Source organism: Hyla sarda, chromosome 1 (assembly GCF_029499605.1).
Source record: "Hyla sarda isolate aHylSar1 chromosome 1, aHylSar1.hap1, whole genome shotgun sequence".
In the NCBI taxonomy this organism is placed as follows: Eukaryota; Metazoa; Chordata; class Amphibia; order Anura; family Hylidae; genus Hyla; species Hyla sarda.
Window position 1 is genome coordinate 471,313,533 of NC_079189.1, and position 12,351 is coordinate 471,325,883.

Sequence of the window (12,351 nt, forward strand, 5' to 3'; positions counted from 1 at the left end):
TAAATCCCAGAGGGCCTATTGTGGCTGGAATTTCACCCTCTCTCAAGTTTTCCTGCGCATTGTGGGATTCACTTTTATTAAACATTTTATGTCGTTGTATCTTTCTGGTGGCTCTATATAAATCAATTTCAAACTGGGGGAAATCAAATGACTGGTTAAGACCAAAGTTCAGTCCTTTTGAGAGGAGGGAGATGCAGTCTGATGACAAAGATGTCTCTGTTAAATTTATGACAATGTTGCAAGCAACTTCGGAGTTCAATCCCTCCACGAGACTCCCTTTTGCTTCATTGTTGTGCCCCTTTTCTTCTCCGAGCTCTACCATGCCTGGTTTTCCGCCTAAAAGGATAGGATCGGGGGCAACTGGGGCAGAGCGAGGCAGCAGGTGGCATCCAATTGGCTGGTATCTGAGCCCGTGGTCCAGAAATCAGAAGATTGTCATTGTCTGCCACCTTTTTGTCTATTCTGAGGACCTCTGCGTGTGTGTCTAGTTTGGGATTTTTTAACATGCCAAGTGAACGTTTGTCAATTATCATAGTCCATGTTGTCCCTTATAAATGTTTCTCTCTTAGTTTCTTTTATTTTTGCTTGTGTTATAGACATCTTCTTCTCAAGTCTTTTGAGAATAAATTTGCTGTTTTCTTGCTCACACGAGTAGGGTATTCAATTTATGTCTTGCACTGTTCAGGGGTTACGATGTATTCACCTTGATTTTTCTTGAGGGCTATGTTGGTAAGTCTCTGTGTATGTTCAAGGTGAGCTTGGTTCCACTCTGCCATGAAAATAGGGTCATCCTGGTATTGTGAAGAGGATTTGTATACGTAAACCCCTGGGGGTATGTGCACTGCTCTTATACGATTGTAGGAAGTTGATAAACCAGAATAGGCGGCATTTTTTATCGGCATGGGAAATTATACGTTGTTACAGAGATCTTACTCCCATTACTGACGATGGGTCTTGCGTGTTACATGACAAAAAGTATTCCCCTGCCTCTGCTCTGCCTATATGGAAGCTGGGACCTGGATTCTCGGCGGCTTCAGGATTTTCCATATCCATATGTGTTATGGTCACGGCAGGTAGTGGATCCTCTGGGGCTGTGTGGATGATGATGTGAGCCGTGCCAGGTAGCGGAGTCTAAGGTGCCGTTGGTTTTCACCAGAGCCCGCCGCAAAGTGGGATGGTCTTGCTGCAGCAGGCGCCACCCAGGTCGCTACCCCTGGCATGACTAGTCCACACAGGTAGCTGGGAGGTGACGTGACACAGAAGGAGACTGGCAGGATGTGGCAAGATGGCAAGGTGGCATGCCACAGAAGAAGACTGGCAGAATGTGGCAAGATGGCAGTAGGTCAGGGCAGAAACACAGGTGCAGGGTAGGAAGGAAGCAAGGAACAGGTACACAGTAACAGAGACACAGAACTTTCACTATGGCAATAGACAACTACAGATCCGGCAGGGAACCAAAGGAGGAGCTGATATTTAAGGACCAGGGTGCAGGTGTAGACACTTGATTAAATGAGTACTGGGTCTTTAAGAGTGAGAGCTCCGGCGCACGTGTGCCCTAGGAGATGGGAGCACACGTGCCGGGGCTGCGAGGACACGGAGAGGTGGGAGGTGAGTGACGGGTTGGGATTCGCATGCGGGTGGGTCCCGCGATGCGAATCCCAGCCCCATCGGCAGCGGGGACATGAGCAAAGAGCGCTCATGGCCGGTGCGTCCGGTCAGAGCGCAGGCGTTACAGTATGTAAGCAAAGGCCTAAATCAGAACCTCTGGTGTGTGCTCTGAAGCTGAATAAAAGTGAAGCAAGAATGCACGTAAAGAGAAAAATAAACCGCTTTGGCACTGATGCCACTAGGTACTCATATAAGCTTTGCTTTGGATATCCACTAGTTGAATCAGCACCTGCTAAGTATTTCTGTGGGGCTCTGTCTGTAAAGTACATAAAACTTCAAATTTAGAGTATGCAAAGAAGACGGCACTCACCATACAGTAGTGAAGACTTTTAATGCAGCAGTCGGTGCATACTAGACATCCGGGGGCAGAGACAGTGAGGACGGGGGGGTACACGGGACAGACTGTTTCACGCGACAAGTGCACTTCCCCTAGCGTCCATACCGGTGCAAGCTCGATATATGCAGGAGGAGCCAGAACTGATATATTAAAAACCCTCACTGCCCAGACAACCCCTTTAGGGTAGGGTCACACACAGCACATCAACAACATACTTGACACTGTGGATGTGCTGCTGGCAGACACAAAGCGACTGCAGAGCAAGCTCCCCACTGCGGCTGGGTAGCTTTGTGTGTCAGCTTGAGACTGCCGTCAGGAAATCCGCCACTACAAACGAATACACAGAGCTACAGGGAGCTTGCTCTGCGACTGCCAGCAGCGCATCCGCAATGTCAAATATGCTGCAAATGCACTGTGTGTGACCCTACTCTTAATCCCTTAAGGAATTAAGGTTAGGAAAAACTTAAGGTTTTTCCGTTTTTGCACTTTCGTTTTTTCCTCCTTACCTTTTAAAAATCATAACCCTTTCAATTTTCCACCTAAAAATCCATATTATGGCTTATTTTTTGCGTCGCCAATTCTTTTTTGCAGTGACATTAGTCATTTTACCCAAAAATGCACGGCAAAACGGAAAAAAAATCATTGTGCGACAAAATCGAAGAAAAAACGCTATTTTGTAACTTTTGGGGGCTTCTGTTTCTACGCAGTGCATATTTCGGTAAAAATTACACCTTATTATTCTGTAGGTCCATACGGTTAAAATGATACCCTACTTATATAGGTTTGATTTTGTCGCACTTCTGGAAAAAATCATAACTACATGCAGGAAAATTTATACGTTTAAAAATGTCATCTTCTGATCCCTATAACTTTTTTATTTTTCCACGTACAGGGCAGTATGAGGACTAATTTTTTGCGCCCTGATCTGAAGTTTTTATCGGTATGATTTTTGTTTTGATCAGACTTTTTGATCACTTTTTATTCATTTTTAATGGTATAAAAAGTGACCAAAAATTAGCTTTTTTTGACTTTGGAATTTTTTTGCGCGTATGCCATTGACCGTGCGGTTTAATTAATTATATATTTTTATAGTTCGGACATTTACGCACGCGGCGATACCACATATGTTTATTTTTATTTTTTTACACTGTTTTATTTTTTTTATGGGAAAAGGGGGGTGATTCAAACTTTTATTAGGGAAGGGGTTAAATTACCTTTATTAACACTTTTTTTTTTTACTTTTTTTTTGCAGTGTTATAGGTCCCATAGGGACCTATAACACTGCACACACTGTTCTTTTACACAGATCACAGGCGTGTATTAACACGCCTGTGATCAGTGTTATCGGTGCTTGACTGCTCCTGCCTGGATCTCAGGCACGGAGCAGTCATTCGCCGATCGGACACTGAGGTGACAGGTAAGGGCCCTCCCGTGTCCTGTCAGCTGTTCGGGACGCCGCGGCGGTCCCGAACAGCCCGACTGAGCAGCCGGGTCACTTTCACTTTCACTTTATAAGCGGCGGTCAGCTTTGACCGCCGCTTCTAAAGGGTTAATACCGCACATCGCAGCGATCGGCGATGTGTGGTATTAGCCGCGGGTCCAGGCCGTTGATGAGCGTCGGGACGAACCGATATGATGCGGGATCACGGGTATTCCAGGCAAAACCTTTTTTATATATATCAACTGGCTCCGGAAAGTTAAACAGATTTGTAAATTACTTCTATTAAAAAATCTTAATCCTTCCAATAGTTATTAGCTTCTGAAGTTTTCTGTCTAACTGCTCAATGATGATGTCACGTCCCGGGAGCTGTGCATGATGGGAGAATATCCCCATAGGAACTGCACAGCTCCTGGGACATGAGTCATCAGAGAGCAGTTAGACAGAAAACAACAACTCAACTTCAGAAGCTAATAACTATTGGAAGGATTAAGTATTTTTAATAGAAGTAATTTACAAATCTGTTTAACTTTCCGGAGCCAGTTGATATATAAAAAAAAGTTTTGGCCTGGAATACACCTTTAAAGAGGATTTCTAGGAATTTTTGAATCATGGCCTATTTAATAATTGATCGGCAGGGTTCCAACACCCGTATTCCCTGATTAGCTGTTTACTATATAGTGAATAGGGCCAGAAGCCCTGTGCCATTCATTGTATATTGGTGGCACCAGGTAACTTCAGCTCAGCCCCCATTCACTTCAATGGAAGCTGAGCTACCGTTACCCAGTGCAACTACTGTACAATAAAAGGCACATGGCTACTGGCCCTGTTCCATGTATAGTCCAAGGTGCCGAAGAGCTGATTAGCGTGGGGGGGGGCTTGGTGTCGGCATCCTGCCAATCAGCGCTTGATAACATATCCTGTGGAAAAATTCTGATATAAATAACAGCCTGTATCATGCCAGACTAGTCCACTACAGTACTAGAGATAGTATACAATAATGGACCCAAAGGTCCAGCAGAAGACGGCCCCATTTGGAGATGGCTTTGTAGCTATGCATACATAGGCTGTTCTGACACAATACATGCCTCTGTGAAAAGATAGCGGCTCCTATATGGCAACTGAGATCTTGAAAGTCATATAAAAATGGCAGTATTGTCAGTCCCAACAAATAGATATCTCACTAATTTATACATACATTTTTGCATACGAGTGTGTGTCTTAGGCTTTAATGTATTGTGTTTTTAATCCATGTATGTTTTCCATTTATTAAGATGATGAACCTAGATGAGTATAATTATTTTCAATATTTGATGACCTTTAAGCCAGTGGCCTACAAAGGCTGGGATCTGCTGAGAATCTCAGCTTCGCCGTGTAGATGTCACAGGGACATTCCTGCATCGCCCTGCCAACAGTAGACTAGAGGAAGGAACCTAGTGCTTGGCATTGGGATAAAAAGAGGTGAGTTCCAGGTTGTCAGGTTTTTTTTGCTGCCATATTAGAGGTGCACCTACCTACCAAACCTACCTACCTACTTTGTGGGAAAAGATACCCATCAACTGAATGAGGGTCTAACTACCTACTCTATGACAAGTCTACCTACCTGCCTACTATATACCCACTCATTTTTTTTATATTAAAAAAAAAAAAAAATTTTACTTTTTTTTTTTTTTTTTACTCCCCCCATCCCCCAAATAATACAGTGCAGTACTGCACTGTATTTTGCCTATGCTTATCAGTGTTACACTGAGAGGCATAGTACAGCTGATTAGACTCTGTCTCAGGCAGGGTCTAATCATCTTTTTTAGCCATGACAACGGTGGCCATTGTCAGACCTCCGGTTGCCATGGCTACCATTGGCCACCCATGATCGCTTTGAGGGTGCCAATGAAGAGCAGAGGGAGCTGTCACCCTATAGATCAGGGGTCCTCAAACTATGGCCCGTGGGCCACATACGGCCCGCCGAGGACATTTATCCGGCCTGCCAGGTGTTTTTGCCACCGCTGCCTGTCTGTAACTTTTTTTTTCTACATGAGAAGGACGATTATTGGTGGAAGAGGGAGAGGGGGCGGCCGCCGCCGATTGGCTGGCCGGCTGAAGCACTGGATCGTGGAAATTGTAGCTGGCTCGTGGGAGAGAGAGCATCAGAGACGTGAAAGACTGAGCATCACAGCGCAGCCACAGTCTTTTAGAGCAGAGGCAGCTTGGAGGAAGTTGGCAGCATCCAAACCAAAGAGGTGAGACAGATGACACCCACATCCCATAGTCACTACTTGGGCTGTGCTGGTGAGCACTAATTGGGCTGAGCTGGCAAGCACTGATTGGGCTGCGGTGATGGGCACTGATTAGGATGCGGTGGTGGGCACTGATTGATGTAACAGAGAGAGTTTCAATGTGCAACTTCAAGGAAAGGGGAAGCTCATCTGTGATATGCAATCACATGTCAAAGCATTTGAAGTAAAATTAGGCCCCCTCATCAAACAAGTGGAGAAAAAATTCAAAGTTCCATTACCAAACAAAAGGTGTGGATTCACTGGAAAAATTGCAAAAGGAGTTCCAATTTAATTTAAAGAGCTTCATCTCCATGAACAGGAGATACGGATTTTCCATAACCCATGTGGATACAATTTACCAAATGGAACTGGCTGAACTGCAGAATTGTGACTCTCTGAAAGACGCATTCAAGTCAAGCAGACTTCATAATTTCTATGCATCTCTCCCCTCTGAGACATATCCTCATCTCAGGAACCATGCACTCAAAATGGCAGCCATCTTTGGCAGCACTTATGTCTGTGAACAGACTTTTTCCAGAAGTAAACATTTGAAATCTCCAACCAGATCATGACTAACTGATGCACACTTGCATCACTTGTTACGACTAGCAGTGACAAATATGGAACCGGATATTGACCATCTCATTAGCCAAAAGCAGGCCCATAGTTCCCATTAAAATACTGGTAAGTTTGTTGATTTAACTTTACTTGTTCTTCATTTTAAATATTGTATTTGTTCCCGTTTTGTTTCTTCACTATAAAATAAGATATATGCAGTGTGCATAGGAATTTAATCATAGTTTTTTTTTTTTTTTACCTATAGTCCGGCCCTCCAACGGTTTGAGGGACAGTGAACCTGCAGAACTGGACAGTGAAAAGTTTGGGGACCCCTGCTATGAATGCTATGGTCACACCAACCGCAGCTTCTATAGCACCCGTTATGCAGTACTCGGATGGGGCTGGCAGAGAGAGTGCATGATTTCATATTTTTAACCAAGAGCTGATTTAGAATCTGTATCAGGCAGAGTTTGATCGGCTTTTGTAGCCATGACAATGGAGGCCATTGTCAGACCTCCGGTTGCAACGGCTGCCATTGGGGACCCGCAATCGTTTTGTGGGGCCCGGATGAAGACCAGAGGGAGCTATCACCCTATACATGCTACAGTCACACTGACCACATCATATATATATATCACCCGTTCTGGGACCTGCGATTAGTCATAGCCGAATTACCTATCACAGCTCCTGGTGGGGAATATGAAATTACAGTGTCGGAATGGGAAGGGCGAGTGGCGGAGTGTCTCGCGACCTATACCTGTAAGCATCAGCAACTGATGTCACCTTTAGGACTAGCCAGCTCATCCTAATGTGTAAAGTACCTGCTAATTAGGACAGGCCAGCTTGTCCTGAGATGCCAGCATGTTAAAACTTGATAAATCTGTGACCTCTGCAAAGTGAAAACTGAAATTGCCTTTAAAAGGCTGTTTTTTTATTTTTAGGGTACAGACAAAAGTTGTAAAAAATGCATACAAAATTTCATGTGCCAAATTAAAGAAAAAAGGGCAGCTCTAAATACAGTGATAAATCTCCCCCTATAATCATTACTACAATATTCCTGCTATATGGGGGCCCTACCTACCCACTATTTGGGAACACTACAACTGTATTGGAGCACAAAGAGGGGGTAATATTATTGTATAAGGGAACAAATGAAAGCATAATGTCTGTGTTATAAGTGTTATTAGTGTGTGACGGCACAAAGAGGATGCTATTACTGTGTGGGAGCCTTATAGCTGTATGGGCAAATACAGCAAAATGATCCAAATTCAATGGCAAGTCAACCAACAATATGTATTTACAACAAAAAATAAAGGTAAAGTTTTACTTTTATCATGCTATCTATATACAGTATACCTACTCCCATTCTATTGGAAGTTGGTCCTTTTGTCTGGTAATAAAGACTTGTTGTTAATACTTTAAAGGACATCTGCTGCAAAAGACAACTTAAAGGGGTAGTCCAGTGGTGAAAAACTTATCCCCTATCCTAAGGATAGGGGATAAGTTTGAGATCGCGGGGAGTCCGACCACTGGGGCCCCCTGTGATCTCTCTGTACGGGGGCCAAGCTCTCCGGCCAGATAGCGGGTGTCGACCCCCACACAAAGCGGCGGCCGACACGCCCCCTCACTTCGGCTCTGCCATAGAGTTGTATTGAGGGGGCGTGTCGGCCGCCGCTTCGTGCGGAGGACGACACGCCCCCTTCCCGTGGGCTGTCAGGGCTCCGTACAGGAGATCTCAGGGGGCCCCAGCGGTCGGACCCCCCCTGCGATCTGCAACTTATCCCCTATCCTTAGGATAGGGGATAAGTTGTTCACCACTGGGTCACCACTGGACTACTCCTTTAACTCCACAGGATAGGGGATAAGTGTCTAGTCGGGTTTTTACCATTATAAAACCCACAACCTGCAACCAGGATTTTTTTCCCTCCTATCCCCTGCCATTGCTCAGTTTACTTACTGACCAATGGCAGTTGGAGGCGGGGGGGGGGGGGGGTGAGTTACCATTCAAACCAGCCCCTGGATGTCGGGACAGAGCAGGGAGAAGATGGGTGCGGTGGCTGGGGTTATGGGTACCTGGCGGCAATATCGGATGCAGCATCTGCGGGGACTTGCAGACGGGACCTGCGGCGGCATCATCATGGCAGCGGGACCTGCAGTAAGCATCAGGCGGGGACAGCGGTGGAGGCAGCAGTGACGATAGCCTCCACCGCTGCCTCCAGACTACAACTCCCAGCATGCCCAGACAGCCAAAGGCTGTGTCCCTCCAGATGTTGCAAAACTACAAATCTCAACATGCCCACACAGTCCAGGCATGCTGGGAGTTGCAGTTCTGTAACATCTGGCCCTTCAGGTGTTGCAGAACTACAACTCCCAGCATGCCTGGACAGTCCCTGTACTTGTGACTGGAATTTTTCCCGCTCGGGTTATTCATTTATGTCTTGCGCCCGAAAAAACATTGTGCACGCGAAAATAAGCATTGCGCATTAAATGTGCGCCAATTTAGTAAATGTGAAGGGAAAGAGGAGTCGGGAGTAAAAAAAACCTGATACAATAGTAAATGACCCCCAATGTGTAGGTAGGTATTATGACTTATACAGTACCTTGGATCGTCCAATGGGTTTGCAGTTTGCTGAAGGATAGATATTAGAGGGTTAGTGTCATTGACAATCAAGTGTACATCAGTTTGATATTCCTATCTGTAACATAAAATGGGATATATTACAAGGGAAGACTAGATGGACCATGTGGTATTGTCTGCTGGGAACCTTCTAAGTTTTTATGGAAGTAACAAATTCAGTTTTGGGATAAATTAAAACAAATCATTATATACTATAGGGGGAGATTTATCAAAACCTTCCCAGTTGCCCATAGCAACCAATCAGCTCGCTTCTTTCATTTTTAACAAGGCCTCTGCAAAATAAAATCTTGCGATCTGATTGGTTGCTATGGGCAACTGGGCAACTTTTCCTCTGACAGGTTTTAATAAATCTCCCCCAACTATGAGTTTATTCAGGAATTCTCTCCCTTCATGCTCTCCGTCTTAGAAGGTCATGCTGATAGGATTCAAATTATATGAATACATACATATGTTATCTCACATGTGAACCTGCTCTTACAACTTTAGACCTATCTGGATATTACAGGGATTGAACTGTAAAAAAAATACAATTTGTCTAAGGGGAATGTCCATTGATTTTGTGTTTACTTCTCTCTTAAATGTATGTCATGGATTTACATGACCTCCACACATTTCTTTAATGAATAGGTTACATCTGACTGTAAGGTTTACATGATTTACATGGTACTACAAACACCCCAACATACTTACCCAATAACAAATATATCAACTTGTGCTGAATAGAATGTTAGGAAAAAAGTGAAAATGAAAAATAAACATAAAATGAAGGAGCATAAAAACTGAGTTATGGAATATCATAGCATGCTAAAATAAGATAAAAAATACTGGTTGTAAATTTAAGTAAAAAGAGCCATTGAGATGCTTTTTTACTCCCAAGTAGGTGAAACATCTATTCATGCCTTTGCGTGCTCATAACAACTCTCACCAATAACCAAATGTGGCAACCCTTAAGCCATGTTCACATGTCCGGAATTTCGGTGTGGAATTCCACATTGGAATTCCGCCGGAGATTCCAGAGCAGCAGGGTCTCATTGTATTCAATGGGATTCCGTTGCACTATGCACATGTCAGCAGAAAGAATTAACCTGTTTATTCTTCCTGCAGACTCCGCAGGGTATGCATAGCCGCCTATGAGCAGTCTCTGGAATAGCATAGGAGTCTCTAGGGAATGAAGACATTCTCGCCATGTGAACATAGCCTTACAGCTCATATGGAGGTTATTCATAGTCTGGGACGATGAAAAATGGTGAAAAAAAACACTCTTTGAGTGCAGCAAGAACAGTCAAATTGGTTGATATTGTTTTTACAGACACAGATAGAATTACGAAATATGTGAAGCTGTATTACAACTTGACATTGAAACATGTTTATACCATTCCAAATGCAACTGTTTTTACTGCATGAGTGCAGGATGGTAAAAAGTACATAATATTGTATTATAGGTATCCTGTACCTTGCATATGTTAAAATGGACAACTATGGTATGGCCAAGCCACTAATAATTGTATGGGCACTGCAGTGTTAGATATCTTTTAGGAAGCACCACTGTGTAGTTACAATATTGCCCTAGTATCGAGAAAACTTGCTTTTAGGCTTGCACTTCAGTATGAATCAGAAGTGGCCAATGGCATCACAAGGTCTGGCCAATCAAAAAAACACATTATGGCATTAAAATGATGCTCAAAGTGGTGGAGGTGGGGCCCAATTGTTAATGGGTGGGACATATTTCTGACAAATTTTCTATAATTTTGACTCCTGATTATGAATTAGACATACTATAGCTCCCAAAAGTAAGTCAGGTGACCACCCTGAATAATTCATGTAATAAAAAGTTGATACAAAGTCAGCAGAAAATAGTTTATGTTGTTTGAACACCAGTAGAAAATTGTCAATAAAAAGGTACGATCTCATAAATTAGTAACGACAAAATGGAAAACATAAACAAGGGATAAAACAGACTTAACAGAATTGGAAGACAGAAGGTTATCATTTCTGTCTGGCACATTTCTTGTACCTTTCATATAAATAAAAAAAGAGAAACAGAGCTGTGATGGTGCTCGAACAATATTTATAGCTGACGTTTACTTATACACAGCTTGTCTACTTATTCATAAAGCTTTCTTTACAATTTCTCTGACAATATTAGTTGAAATTGTTTATTGGTGCACATATACACTAAATAGTTTGCTATGTTGTATTGTACATAAAGACACTGTATAAAGCTATTTCTTTGGCATGTCAAACCTCATGTAATAATGGAGAAAGGAGTCCCAGCACTCACCAAAACTTCTAACAAAATAGTAGTTTTATTCTATATCCTCAATAAAACAGGACACGTTTCGACCTTAATCCTTCCTCTGCTGTTAACATGATCGCACGCAGACGATGTCCTGTTTTATTGAGGATATAGAATTAAACGACTATTTTGTTTGAAGTTTTGGTGAGTGCTGGGACTCCTTTCTCCATTGTGCATTCATTTATCCACGTAAAGGGACGACCTTCATCTACCTTACACCTCACATAATATCCTATTATAAAAATGAAGGTATAGATTGTATTCTCGATGGGACTCCCACTCTTCTTTTTTCACATGGTTTTTAAGAATCTGACCAATGTTGGAGGTTGGGCACTCTTTTACATATACAGTCATGGCCGTAAATGTTTAAACACCCCTGAAATTTTTCAAGAGAATTAAGTATTTTTCACAGAAAAGGATTGCAGTAACACGTTTTGCTATACACATGTTTATTCCCTTTGTGTGTATTGGAACTAAACCAAAAAAGGGAGGAAAAAAAGCTAATTGGACATAATGTCACACCAAACTCCAAAAATGGTCTGGACAAAATTAATGGCACCCATAACTTAAAGGAGTACTCTGGGGCAGTATTCCTGCTCCGTCCTGCCCGGGCTGCAAAAAAAAATGAAAATAAACCATCTCTCACCTTCCTGGGTTCCCGCGGAGCGCCACTACAGCTGATCGGTCCTCCGGTCCATCCTCTTCATACTTCCGGGTGTAACGAAGCGTCACATGGCGCTCAGCCTATCGCCGGCCGCCGCGATGTTCTGCCTCGGCCCATAATAGGCTGAGCGCCATGTGACGATTCGTTCACACGGAAGTATGAATAAGATGGACCGGAGGACCCATCAGCTGTAGTGGCGCTCCGCGGGAACCCAGGAAGGTGAGAGATGGTTTATTTTCATTTTTTTTGCAGCCCGGACAGGACGGAGCAGGAAAACTCTGCACCAGAGTACTCCTTTAATATTTGGTTGCACACCCTTTGGAAAAAGTAACTGAAATCAGTCGCTTCATATAACCATCAATAAGCTTCTTACACCTCTCATCCGGAATGTTGGACCACTCTTCCTGTGCAAACTGCTCCAGGTCTCTCTTATTGGAAGGGCGTTTTCCCAACACCAACCTTTTCCTAACAGCAATTTT

At 43.4% G+C, this 12,351-nt stretch overlaps 1 long non-coding RNA gene across 3 annotated transcripts in view; it reads right to left on the reverse strand.

Moving 5' to 3' along the window:
- Nucleotides 1–12,351, reverse strand: part of LOC130285455 (uncharacterized) — a 115,720-nt gene that overhangs the window by 37,741 nt on the left and 65,628 nt on the right. For 2 of the 3 annotated variants that reach the window (XR_008847335.1, XR_008847334.1), the window contains exons 4-5: nt 9,603–9,627; nt 8,875–8,903 (exon numbers count right to left, since the gene is read on the reverse strand). This is a non-coding gene — a long non-coding RNA (uncharacterized LOC130285455). The remainder of the gene's footprint in view (nt 1–8,874; nt 8,904–9,602; nt 9,628–12,351) is intronic. The other variant, XR_008847337.1, reaches the window with a different exon arrangement.